The following is an 11,471-nucleotide window of genomic DNA, read 5'->3' on the forward strand; positions in this document are numbered from 1 at the left end:
ATTTGCCAGTACAGAGGTGTGTGTACCCCCTCTTATTCCTCTCTACTCCCTCGCCCATAAACTCAATTTTCTTTCCCATCAACTTTCCCTGTATAAACAGGGACGTAGTAAACTTTAGCAAGATAACAGTTGATAACCAAAACAAAAACATTGGCGCCAATGTATGAAAGAAAAACTAACTCCAAAGCAATGAAAAAGTTCTTCAATTTTAATTAAAATAAATAAAAAAATATTATGATATTAACAAAATAATCAATAAATATAGCTGAATCGTAATATTTATAATATTTTTCCACAAAAATAAGGTAAACATCGAGCAGCTGACGATTAACAGATGACTAAAAAACAGCTGATCGAACTTGCTAAATGTTACTGGGAAAAATTCTTTCAGCAACTTTTAGCAATTTCTCAGCAAACAACTGTCAAAATTGTTCTCTCACTTCGCTCTCTTTTACTGAACTTTTGTGTAAAAAAACAGCATTTAGTAACATTTCGTAATAATTATTACAAATTATCACGTAAAAAGACATATGTACCTAATATCTCACTGGATCTTTTGTATTAGTTCAAATGAAGTTGTGAAAGATCCCATTTTCAGCATTTGGAAGGAATTTCCAGAATTGTAAATAAATACAATACGTGAAACATCCGATCTTTTCTCCAGCAATAGGACCAATTATATGAATGCTAAGTACAATTCGTGAAATTCGGATCCTATTCAACATTTGAACCAATTTCATGGATTTGAAATACAATTTCTAAATTTTCAAGAAGGTTAACCCTGCAAAAGGCTATAATATAAACATGCCCTTTTTTATCAATTTAATCCTTCCTATTGTGGCTTGTTCGTGGAATATGCCATGCCAAGGTGGTGGTAATACCATTCCACTGGGTTATTGAAGATGCCATCCCAAATGATTTGGATCTTTTAGGGGTCACAGTACTGTAAAAAGAATGGGCGTAGGTGGTAAAAAGGTGACATATAACTTGCACTCATGCTTGAATAGAATCTTTGCCATCGAATATTTTGCTGGGAACCTTAGCGAACAAGGAACAATACAATGGCACTTAAGATATGTCACTTATCATCTTGAGGGGCCGCAAAGTTTGGAAGTACCTGCAAAATTTTTTAGAAAGGTGTTGCTCCTGATTGGATCCTGTTCCATTCCTATTTTCATCATATGATTCTGAACCGCTTCCCATATCTGAAAAATGTTGGCCAACTTCAACTCCACCTCCAAATTACGCCAAACTCGATTGAGGTCGTCCTTGCTTCATTGATACACGGATGAACATGTATAGTTGCCAAAAGAATTTCTAATTGTTTTTTATTTGTTACCTTTAACGTAAAACATGTTGCGAGGCCCCCAACAAACCTAAGTCCGCCCATGGACTCAAAAAAAATTTTGACGTGGGGGTACCTTAGGGAGAGACCTTTTTGGCCGTGTGGGGGTCTCAAATCCACATTAAAAATTTATAGCTCACAATGATTATGGCTGGTGGAGCATGAAGGGAACTACATTTTATCACTGGAGCACTCTCTATGGGTAACTACACGTATGCGGGGTGTAGTTAGCCATGTTCCAGGTGATTATGGCAAATTGTTGTTGTGGGTGGCAAAAGTGCTGTGGGCCACAAACATTTATTGTTGTGGGCCACAAGTATTTGGCGTGGCGATTTTTTTTTATTCTAGCCTCATTGGTGAGGAGGCGAATATTTGTTTCTTGTGCCCACAAATGTTGATCTGGTGTTTGCAATGGCTGGGTATGCTAAGCCAGGTCATTGCAAACATTTCCTCGTGTGATGAGAATGCAAAAGTTCCTTCCTCTACCGGTGGACTGGCATATTCTTCCAAGGAAACATATACTGATCCACCGAGAGTTTGGGTGGGCTCGTGCAGATCATCACACGAGAAAATCCTGAAAAGAAAAGAAAAAAATAGATTAGAAAAATGTAAAATTAAATTCAGGAACGATACAAACCACACGCCGTCTGTCTTTGTTAATAAAATGTCAGCTGATGATGAGAGTTCAAATAATTGCATTCACTTGGAACCTTGGGACTGATGACAAACGAATAGGTGCTGCCAACTTTAGATAATGTAGGGTACGGCAATACCGACAATGGGCAGTACCAATTCTCTTAAATAACACCGTGAGAAAAATAGGTCTCTTAATATTTTTGAGTGCAATTAATTGCTAAAAATAGTTTAAGAAAGGGACAATTACTATATAAAAAAGATAAATAAGGACAGAATTAGTTTCTCAGTTAAAATGTCTACCAAGGGACAGTTACATATGCGCCATAACAAGGTTATAAATAAGAGCAAATAGTAAGAGAAAAGGTTAGTTTGTCAACTGGTGCTGAACTCCAAACCTTTAGTGTAAAGATATTTAAAAGTTAATTGCGGAAAAAGTTTAAAAGTGCAAAAGTTTAAATATTTGGAGCACACAACTGAAAGTAGTGAGATCTAACACAAAAGGTAGTTTATTGAAATCCAGAAAATAGTGTAAAAAAATGTGATTTATAAAATTATTATCATTAAATTAGGTGAAAATTTGGGAAAAATTCGAGTGCATATTACCAGAAGAGCATTAGGAAAATATAAAGCGGCGGCGAAAAGCCCATAAGGTAAATAATTTGAGGTTTTAGAAAATCAAAATAGCAGAAGAAAATTAATTTTTTTTATCCTTTGTGGATAGGCAAGCCGAATCCGATTGCGCTGGCGTGTCGACCAAAAAACAGTGAGAGTGATATCTGTTGGAGTTTAGCGACAACATTTCTGCTAGACAAAAATCCGTGTTATCAAAAAGGTAGGGCACCACTTTTTTTAAATAGCAAGATAAATGTGTCCCACTGCCATCTGTTGGACACCACCAACAGTGTAACACTCGCCATCCCAGGTTCAGCACCAGTTTAGTTTGTGTTAGTCTGACACACATACCCAACCGAACTGAATTCGCCTGTTTTGTTATAATCACAGTGGCTTGGATTTTAACAAAAAGGCATCAAAACTGACATATTTTCAAGTCAGTCCAAGTTGCTTATTATGCCCATATGAGAACCAAAGGGCCTAAAAGACGATCTCAGATGATATAATTATTGCACTAGCGGCGAGGAGATAATCATAAAGGCATTGGTTTCTTTATGTCAGACTAAACTGGCTTATACATTTTTACTGAAAAATCACTTGAAACGATATGATATGATTCCATTATTTTTTTTTTACTTTTTATTTGACATATTTATTCATTAGACATTAAGATACCTATATATATGTATTATTTTTTTTGTATTTTTGTCATAATTATTTATTTTTATCTTTCAGCGTTCTCAAAGTAGAGTGTTTAAGATTTATTAATTTATTCCCTTCCCCTTTTATATTGTTAAGAAAAGAGCTCTTTTGTTAAGGATATTAGGTTGGGGGTCAGAACATTTGGGAATTAAAATCATATAAAAAAATCCTTTTTTTTAAGGGTTCAAATTCAAAAATCACTTTGCGAATGCTGTGTTCAGTTTTGTGTATTATTTGTTTGTTGAAATCTATGGACATAGAGAAAGCCCTTTAGGCATGATTTTATTGGTCTAAAGACCTATCGTTTAAAATTTTAAAATTGGCAAATAGGCCGTTACATTTTCAAATTTCCTAACCAGGAGAAAAGTAAAATAACACTACCAATAATTTGATTTATAATTTTTAATACCATTTATTTTATTGATTACTGTAAACATCCTAGAAAAAAATAAGAAGTTAAGAGTTAGTAATAGTATCGAGATTTTTTGTTAGTGTTAGTTTTTTTTTATTAAATAAATATGACTTGATGTATATTACGATAAGAAAAATGACAATGTGTTAAGTAATTAGAAAGGAGGACAAATATGACGAGGTAAGTGTTGTGATGTGGCGGCGTGTGGGGTCACTGGGGTGAAGGAAAGGAATAAGTGACCATGGTTGGGAGGGCAGGATATTGGCCAGCAGGATATGGTTTGTATGGGTGATGATGCGTTTTTGTAATATGTTAATATATCTTTGTTTGAGAAATTCCTTTTTATTTACTGTTGCGTGCCAGGAGTGGGGACAAATAGGGTTGGGACCACACCCAAGAGAGGCGACCTGACTAGCCGGTGTCCTGAATGATAAGCCCCGTAAGCGCACGTAACAATATGGCGCCCAAAAATATAATGAACTTTCGTATAGTGTAGGTCATCTAGGCACTAGGCAATAGCCCAGTACATTTAAAGCAATAGCCCGAAATCGCTAACTGAAGCTACAATATACAGAAGGTATTGCTTCATATCCATTCTGGACAAGTGCTAGAATGTTGTATGAGGAATATATTCTGGAACATTGTGGATGATGTGAAACGATGACGACTTCAATTCAGAATATGACTTGGCCTACTGGCTAAACCAATATAGTGGTAGAAGCAGGTCGTATTCTGGTGAGGCAGTTTAAAAAGATAGTTTTTTTTTAATATTTTTTAATAGTGATCCTATTCAATAATTGGATAACCGCCCTAGTACATAACTAGGGTTCTGTTGTATCTATAGGTTGAGTAGCAAGGGATATGTTAGTGAAGATGAAGATACATATCTTGTCACAGTAGTGTAAAATCCGTCCTACGCATCACCGTCAATAAGAACCATTATTTTAGGCCAAAATTTATATACCGCACACATCATATCCTTGTCATTAAGTCCTCCGTAATTATTAAATAATATAAAAACAAAAAAGAAAATAATAATAATAAATTACTTTCGGTGAAGAACCATCAGTTAACATAGACTAGCTTCCATACGTAAAGCACTATAGGGTGACGTCAGAGATTGTAGGAGAATCTTTGGGTATGAGCAGCGGAACTCGATCACAGACCAGTAGAAAACGGGACAGACCTGAAAAGTTTGATGCAAACAGATCAGTAGTGATAGAGAATAAAAAGAAGAAAGATATAGAAGATAACACGAACCAAAACATGGCGGAGGATAATTCGAATGTCCAAGGTCAGATTAGGGACCTGTCCCACACCATAAATGTTGGCTCTCCGGTGACTAATTCGTTAGGACCAGTCCATCTTCAAGGTCAAATGGGAGGGGCCCAACGACCAACTACATCTGCCGGCGCGGTAGGAAGCAGTAATGTAACAGGGCCACCACAGCTTGATCTCCAAAATCTGAAAGTAGAGATGGAGGTAATGAAAAAATCTTTAATGGACCTAACCAAAGTTATAAAGGACGTAGCTAAATCTGTCTCCCAGCAGGGCGGGGCAGAAAACAGACCGACATCCTCTGAAGATAATAGGCAAAACTCAAATAACACCCCTCAGGGTCGAAATGAGACATTCGTGCCATCTGCAAATGATAACCCACCACTTCGTCCTATGGAGACACAGTCCAGTGGAAATAATTTCAATGGTACAAACCAAAACCAAGTAGCTAGGCGAGACCCAAGTGGTAGTTCAGCTCCCTTTGATCCGAAGTACAATATTAGGATAAATAAATTGGGACTGCATTTCGATGGAAATCCATCAGGGTTGGGAGTCGAGGAATTTGTGTACCGACTTGAATATTTTCAGTGGCAGTACAAAATACCATGGACTGAAATTATTAGAGACTTCCCATTACTACTCGGTGGCAAAGCGGAATCTTGGTATTGGCTTTTTCAGAAGACTAATAGATTCCACAATTGGGAAGATTTAAAGCACAGTCTGCTAAACCAGTACCAATCCTCTAAATCAAATTTCGAGATCATAACCGAATTAGCTCAAAGGAAGCAAATGCCTAATGAGTCCATAGACAATTACTTCCAAGCAATGGCACTAATTAGATCGAAGCTGTTCCAACCAATTGCAGAGATAGAAATGATAAAAATAATGAAGAAAAACATGAGAGAAAACATAGGCCGTATAGTTTACCCGATTTCAGTGTCTTCGGTGGAACAGCTCAGGATCGAGTGTAATGAAGGGGAAAGAAATTTTCTAAGACGCGAGAACCGACCATTCGTACCCCCTCCTCGCCCCAATAAACATGTTAACGAGATAGTTAACGACTCAGTCTATGAGTACGATACATTGCCTGAGCAGGAAACAACCGAAGAGATTGCAGCAGTTCAGACCGAAAGGCCCAACATTGCTAAACTGCTATGTTGGAACTGTAAAAGGTCTGGACATACGTTCCGTTATTGCGATGCCAGTACCAGATCCCTATTCTGCTATAGGTGCGGAAATCCAGGGACCAAAAGCCCCACTTGTAGTATTTGTCAGGGAAACCGGAACCGGGGCGCGGAAATACAAGGGGGACCGCGTCCAACGGAAAACCCCTGAAGATTTTTCAAAATACGCAGACTCCTGCAATAAAAAACTATAATAACCAACAGATTAAAACATCCAATGGAAATCCAGAACCGTTTAGACCGGAGATGCGACATTATTTACCATTAGCAATAAGGGAACAAAATTATCAAGAGGTTAGGGAAAGGATAATGGGAAATAATGAACTAGAAAATATTAAACAGCCGAAAATACAGAAATTACGACAAAAATTTAAAAATAAGAAGAAAGAAATAAAAAAGGTGATAGATTCTGTTATGAAATATTCCGATAAGAATGATCCCCGAATTTTCGCCGAGGTAGAAATACAAGGTATGAATATGAGGGGGCTATTAGATACAGGAGCGTCGATTAGCATCTTGGGTAGAGGATGTAGGGAATTCTTAGAGCCCCTAGATGTAACTATAAGACCCATATTTTCAAACGTGAAGACAGCCGCCGGACAGAACCATAGGATAATCGGAAAGGTAAACCTAGAAATTAAATATAAGGATCTGATAAAGGATTTAGACTTCTACCTCTGCCCAGATTTAGAGCAAGGGTTGTACCTTGGCATAGATTTCTGGAAACTATATGATCTATTGCCCAAAGCATTAGTCGTTAGCGAGGTCAATATTGAAAAATTGCAAAAAGACATCTTAGATGATGCGGATTATAAGCTAAACCCACACAATTTGTCTCCCCAACAACAACAACAGTTAAATGATGCTATTAGCCAATTCGACACTTTTGAAGAGAAGGGATTAGGCAAGACCAGTTTGGAAAAACACACAATTAAATTAGTTGAAGGTGCAGAACCTGTGAAAGACCGGCACTATCCGTTATCTCCGGCTGTCCAAGCAATAGTCTACGAAGAGATAGATAATATGCTCCGCCTCCAAGTTATTGAAGAAAGCGAAAGCCCTTGGAGTAATCGTACGACTGTTGTGAGGAAGCCGGGGAAGAACAGGTTCTGCCTGGATGCAAGAAAGTTAAATAAATTAACTGTCAAAGACGCCTATCCCCTTCAAAACATTGAAGGTATATTAAGTAGGATAGATGAAACACATTTTATAAGTAGCGTCGATTTAAAATATGCCTTTTGGCAAATCGAGCTCGATGATGACAGTAAGGCGTGCACTGCGTTCACAGTCCCGGGTAGGCCATTATACCAATTTAGGGTAATGCCATTCGGGCTGTGTAACGCAGCGCAACGCTTATGTCGTCTTATGGATAAAGTCATCCCTCAAGATTTAAAAGATAACGTATTTATATATTTGGATGACTTACTTATAATATCGAGCGATTTTCAAGAACATTTGCGACTCCTAAAGGAAGTAGCAATGTGCTTAAAGAAAGCCAATTTGACCATTGGGATAAACAAATCGCAATTTTGTTTTAGAGAGCTGAAGTATTTAGGTTTTGTTATTGGGGAAGGCAAATTGAGGACCGACCCGGACAAAATAAAAGCGATTCTTAACATCAAGGTACCAAGAAACCCTCGGGAAGTCCGAAGCTTTCTTGGAACGGCTGGCTGGTACCGCCGTTTCATCAAAGACTTCGCGACGATATCGGCCCCATTGACAGATACCCTCAAAAAGTCCAAGAAATTCGTGATGAGTGAAGAGGCAATAAACGCATTTGGGAAACTTAAAAAGGCCCTGACATCTGCCCCCGTTCTGCGTCACCCCGACTTCTCAAAACATTTTTATATACAATGTGATGCATCAGATTATGGTATAGGTGCGGTTCTGTATCAATTGAATGAAAAGCAAGAAGAACACCCTATAGCATTTTTTTCACAAAAACTCAATTCGTGTCAACGCAATTACAGCGTGACCGAAAAAGAGTGTCTTGCTGCGGTGATGGCAATCAAAAAATTCAGGCCTTACGTCGAGATGATGCCATTCACGGTCATCACCGACCATGCATCATTAAAGTGGTTAATGTCCCTGAGGGATTTGAATGGTCGATTGGCAAGGTGGTCCCTGAACTTACAGGGATACAACTTTGAAATCCAACACCGAAAAGGGTCTGAGAATATAGTAGCCGATATGCTATCTAGAGCACCGACTGAAAACCACATTGATGAAATAATATTACCCGAACTCTTAGATTACGACACCAAAGAATTCCAAAGTGAAGAATACACGGATTTAATGAAAACCGTCACCGAAAACAATGAGAAATTGCCTGACTTAAAGGTACAGAATGGGATGATTTTAAAAAAATGTCTTCCAAACCCGGAAAGTGATGAAGAATTTCAATGGAAAGTATGGGTACCGAGTGGAATGACAAATGAAATCATCGAGAAAATGCATAATGTACCCACAGCCTGTCATGGCGGAATAAATAAAACATTAGAGCGGATAAGAAGATTTTTCTATTGGCCAAATATGACCATACAAGTTAGGGAATATATCAAGAAATGTCTAAAATGCCAGGAATCCAAATCGTGTAATAAAAATTTAATGCCTCCTATAGGAAAGGAAGTCAAAACTGAAAGACCCTTTCAAAAATTATATATAGATTTTTTGGGGAAGTACCCCAGATCCAAAAAGGGAAACGCGTATATCTTTATAATAGTTGATCATTTCTCGAAGTTTACCATTCTGAAGGCCATGAAGGAAGCCACAGCGGCTAACGTGATAAAATTCCTCAAAGAGGAAGTTTTTCACAAGTTCGGGGTTCCCGAAATCATTCATAGTGATAACGGGGCCCAATTCATTTCAAAATCCTTCCAAGAAATGATCAATTCATATAAAATCACTCATATGAAAACCGCCGTTTACTCCCCACAGTCTAACGCCTCGGAGCGTGTAAATCAATCGGTGATCACTGCCATTAGGACGTACTTGGAGGAAGATCAAAGAGATTGGGATTTATACCTCTCTGAGATCGAATGCGCCCTACGCAATTCTGTGCACTCTGCAACAGGAGTAACTCCGTTTTTTGCCATCTTCGGTTTCCACATGTTTTCCAGCGGACATGATTATAAACTAGCTAGAAAACTCATGTCAATGACCGATCACGAGGTGACAGAGTTGCAGAGGCCAGAGAAATTGGAACTATTAAGGAAGCATATAAAAGAAAATCTGCACAAAGCCTACGAAAAGAGCTCAGAGAGGTATAATAAGAGAGCCCGCGTAGTCAAATTTCGTCCTGGGCAGGAGGTATACCGCAGGAATGTAGTCCAATCAGAATTCTCTAAGAATATAAATGCGAAATTCTGCAAAAAATTTTTAAAATGTCGCATACTGAGGCCCGTAGGGGACAATATGTATGAACTTGAAAATTTACAAGGTAACCCCATTGGGGTATATCACGTTAAAGATATCAAAATATAAGTGCAATGTAAACCGACCTGTGATACAAATAGGATTAAGCATACATGTTTGTTTTTCGTCCTAATAGTATCTAGGTTAAGTTTATAGTGCAATATATTTTTATATCTGTGATAACCAAGTACCTGCAAATTTCCTGTCCGTGTTTGTCCTGATTATACATGCATTTATACACCTACCTTATTTATACACCTGCATTTAATTATACTCCTACCTCAATTATACTCTTAGCTCAATTATACCCTACCTCAATTATACTCTTAGCTCAATTATACCCTACCTAAATGATACTCTTTTCTTTAATTATTCAGAATCGCAAATTTTACCCTACCCCAATCATACCTCATATAAAAGTAGTATTAGTGTATACAGTAAACATTCATTGACACTTACGCCAATCCATATATGTAGCGATTCCAAAAATCCAATATTCGGAACACAAAAAAGGCGGGCCCCCTACAAAGAAAACGATAACACCAAGTAAATACCCTTATGATAGGAAATATTCAGTATACTTCCCTAAACTCATATGCCCGGCTTGTCTCAGGGTGTGGGAGTTCCCCACGTTGGGTTCCCATCAAATTCAACAAGTAGGCCCGTCGCACACCATCACTTCCGTCATGCTTTGGCAGTGCTGGAGTTTTGTTGCGAGGCCCCCAACAAACCTAAGTCCGCCCATGGACTCAAAAAAAATTTTGACGTGGGGGTACCTTAGGGAGAGACCTTTTTGGCCGTGTGGGGGTCTCAAATCCACATTAAAAATTTATAGCTCACAATGATTATGGCTGGTGGAGCATGAAGGGAACTACATTTTATCACTGGAGCACTCTCTATGGGTAACTACACGTATGCGGGGTGTAGTTAGCCATGTTCCAGGTGATTATGGCAAATTGTTGTTGTGGGTGGCAAAAGTGCTGTGGGCCACAAACATTTATTGTTGTGGGCCACAAGTATTTGGCGTGGCGATTTTTTTTTATTCTAGCCTCATTGGTGAGGAGGCGAATATTTGTTTCTTGTGCCCACAAATGTTGATCTGGTGTTTGCAATGGCTGGGTATGCTAAGCCAGGTCATTGCAAACATTTCCTCGTGTGATGAGAATGCAAAAGTTCCTTCCTCTACCGGTGGACTGGCATATTCTTCCAAGGAAACATATACTGATCCACCGAGAGTTTGGGTGGGCTCGTGCAGATCATCACACGAGAAAATCCTGAAAAGAAAAGAAAAAAATAGATTAGAAAAATGTAAAATTAAATTCAGGAACGATACAAACCACACGCCGTCTGTCTTTGTTAATAAAATGTCAGCTGATGATGAGAGTTCAAATAATTGCATTCACTTGGAACCTTGGGACTGATGACAAACGAATAGGTGCTGCCAACTTTAGATAATGTAGGGTACGGCAATACCGACAATGGGCAGTACCAATTCTCTTAAATAACACCGTGAGAAAAATAGGTCTCTTAATATTTTTGAGTGCAATTAATTGCTAAAAATAGTTTAAGAAAGGGACAATTACTATATAAAAAAGATAAATAAGGACAGAATTAGTTTCTCAGTTAAAATGTCTACCAAGGGACAGTTACATATGCGCCATAACAAGGTTATAAATAAGAGCAAATAGTAAGAGAAAAGGTTAGTTTGTCAACTGGTGCTGAACTCCAAACCTTTATGGCCCCGGCACATACGGTCCGTTGTGCGTCGCGTCAAGCGTTGATAACAAAAACCACATGAAAAAAGTGTAAGTGATGCCAAGTTTGTTCTTGACGTTTTCATGTGGTTGTTGTAACGCAACGCTCAACGCGCCGTATGTGCCGGAGGCTT

The 11,471-nt window shown here is 38.3% G+C and overlaps 1 long non-coding RNA gene across 1 annotated transcript; it reads left to right on the forward strand.

Annotated features, from left to right (window-relative positions):
• The first annotated feature begins 327 nt into the window (after nt 1-327).
• On the forward strand, nt 328-3,677 carry LOC141404993 (uncharacterized). The gene is made up of 3 exons (XR_012413118.1): nt 328-2,482; nt 2,551-2,631; nt 2,703-3,677. It is a non-coding gene; the product is annotated as an uncharacterized lncRNA (long non-coding RNA).
• Nucleotides 3,678-11,471: the final 7,794 nt, after the last annotated feature.

The sequence above is a fragment of the Musca autumnalis genome, unplaced genomic scaffold (assembly GCF_047663935.1).
Source record: "Musca autumnalis isolate F117 unplaced genomic scaffold, ASM4766393v1 scaffold_5, whole genome shotgun sequence".
NCBI lineage: Eukaryota > Metazoa > Arthropoda > Insecta > Diptera > Muscidae > Musca > Musca autumnalis.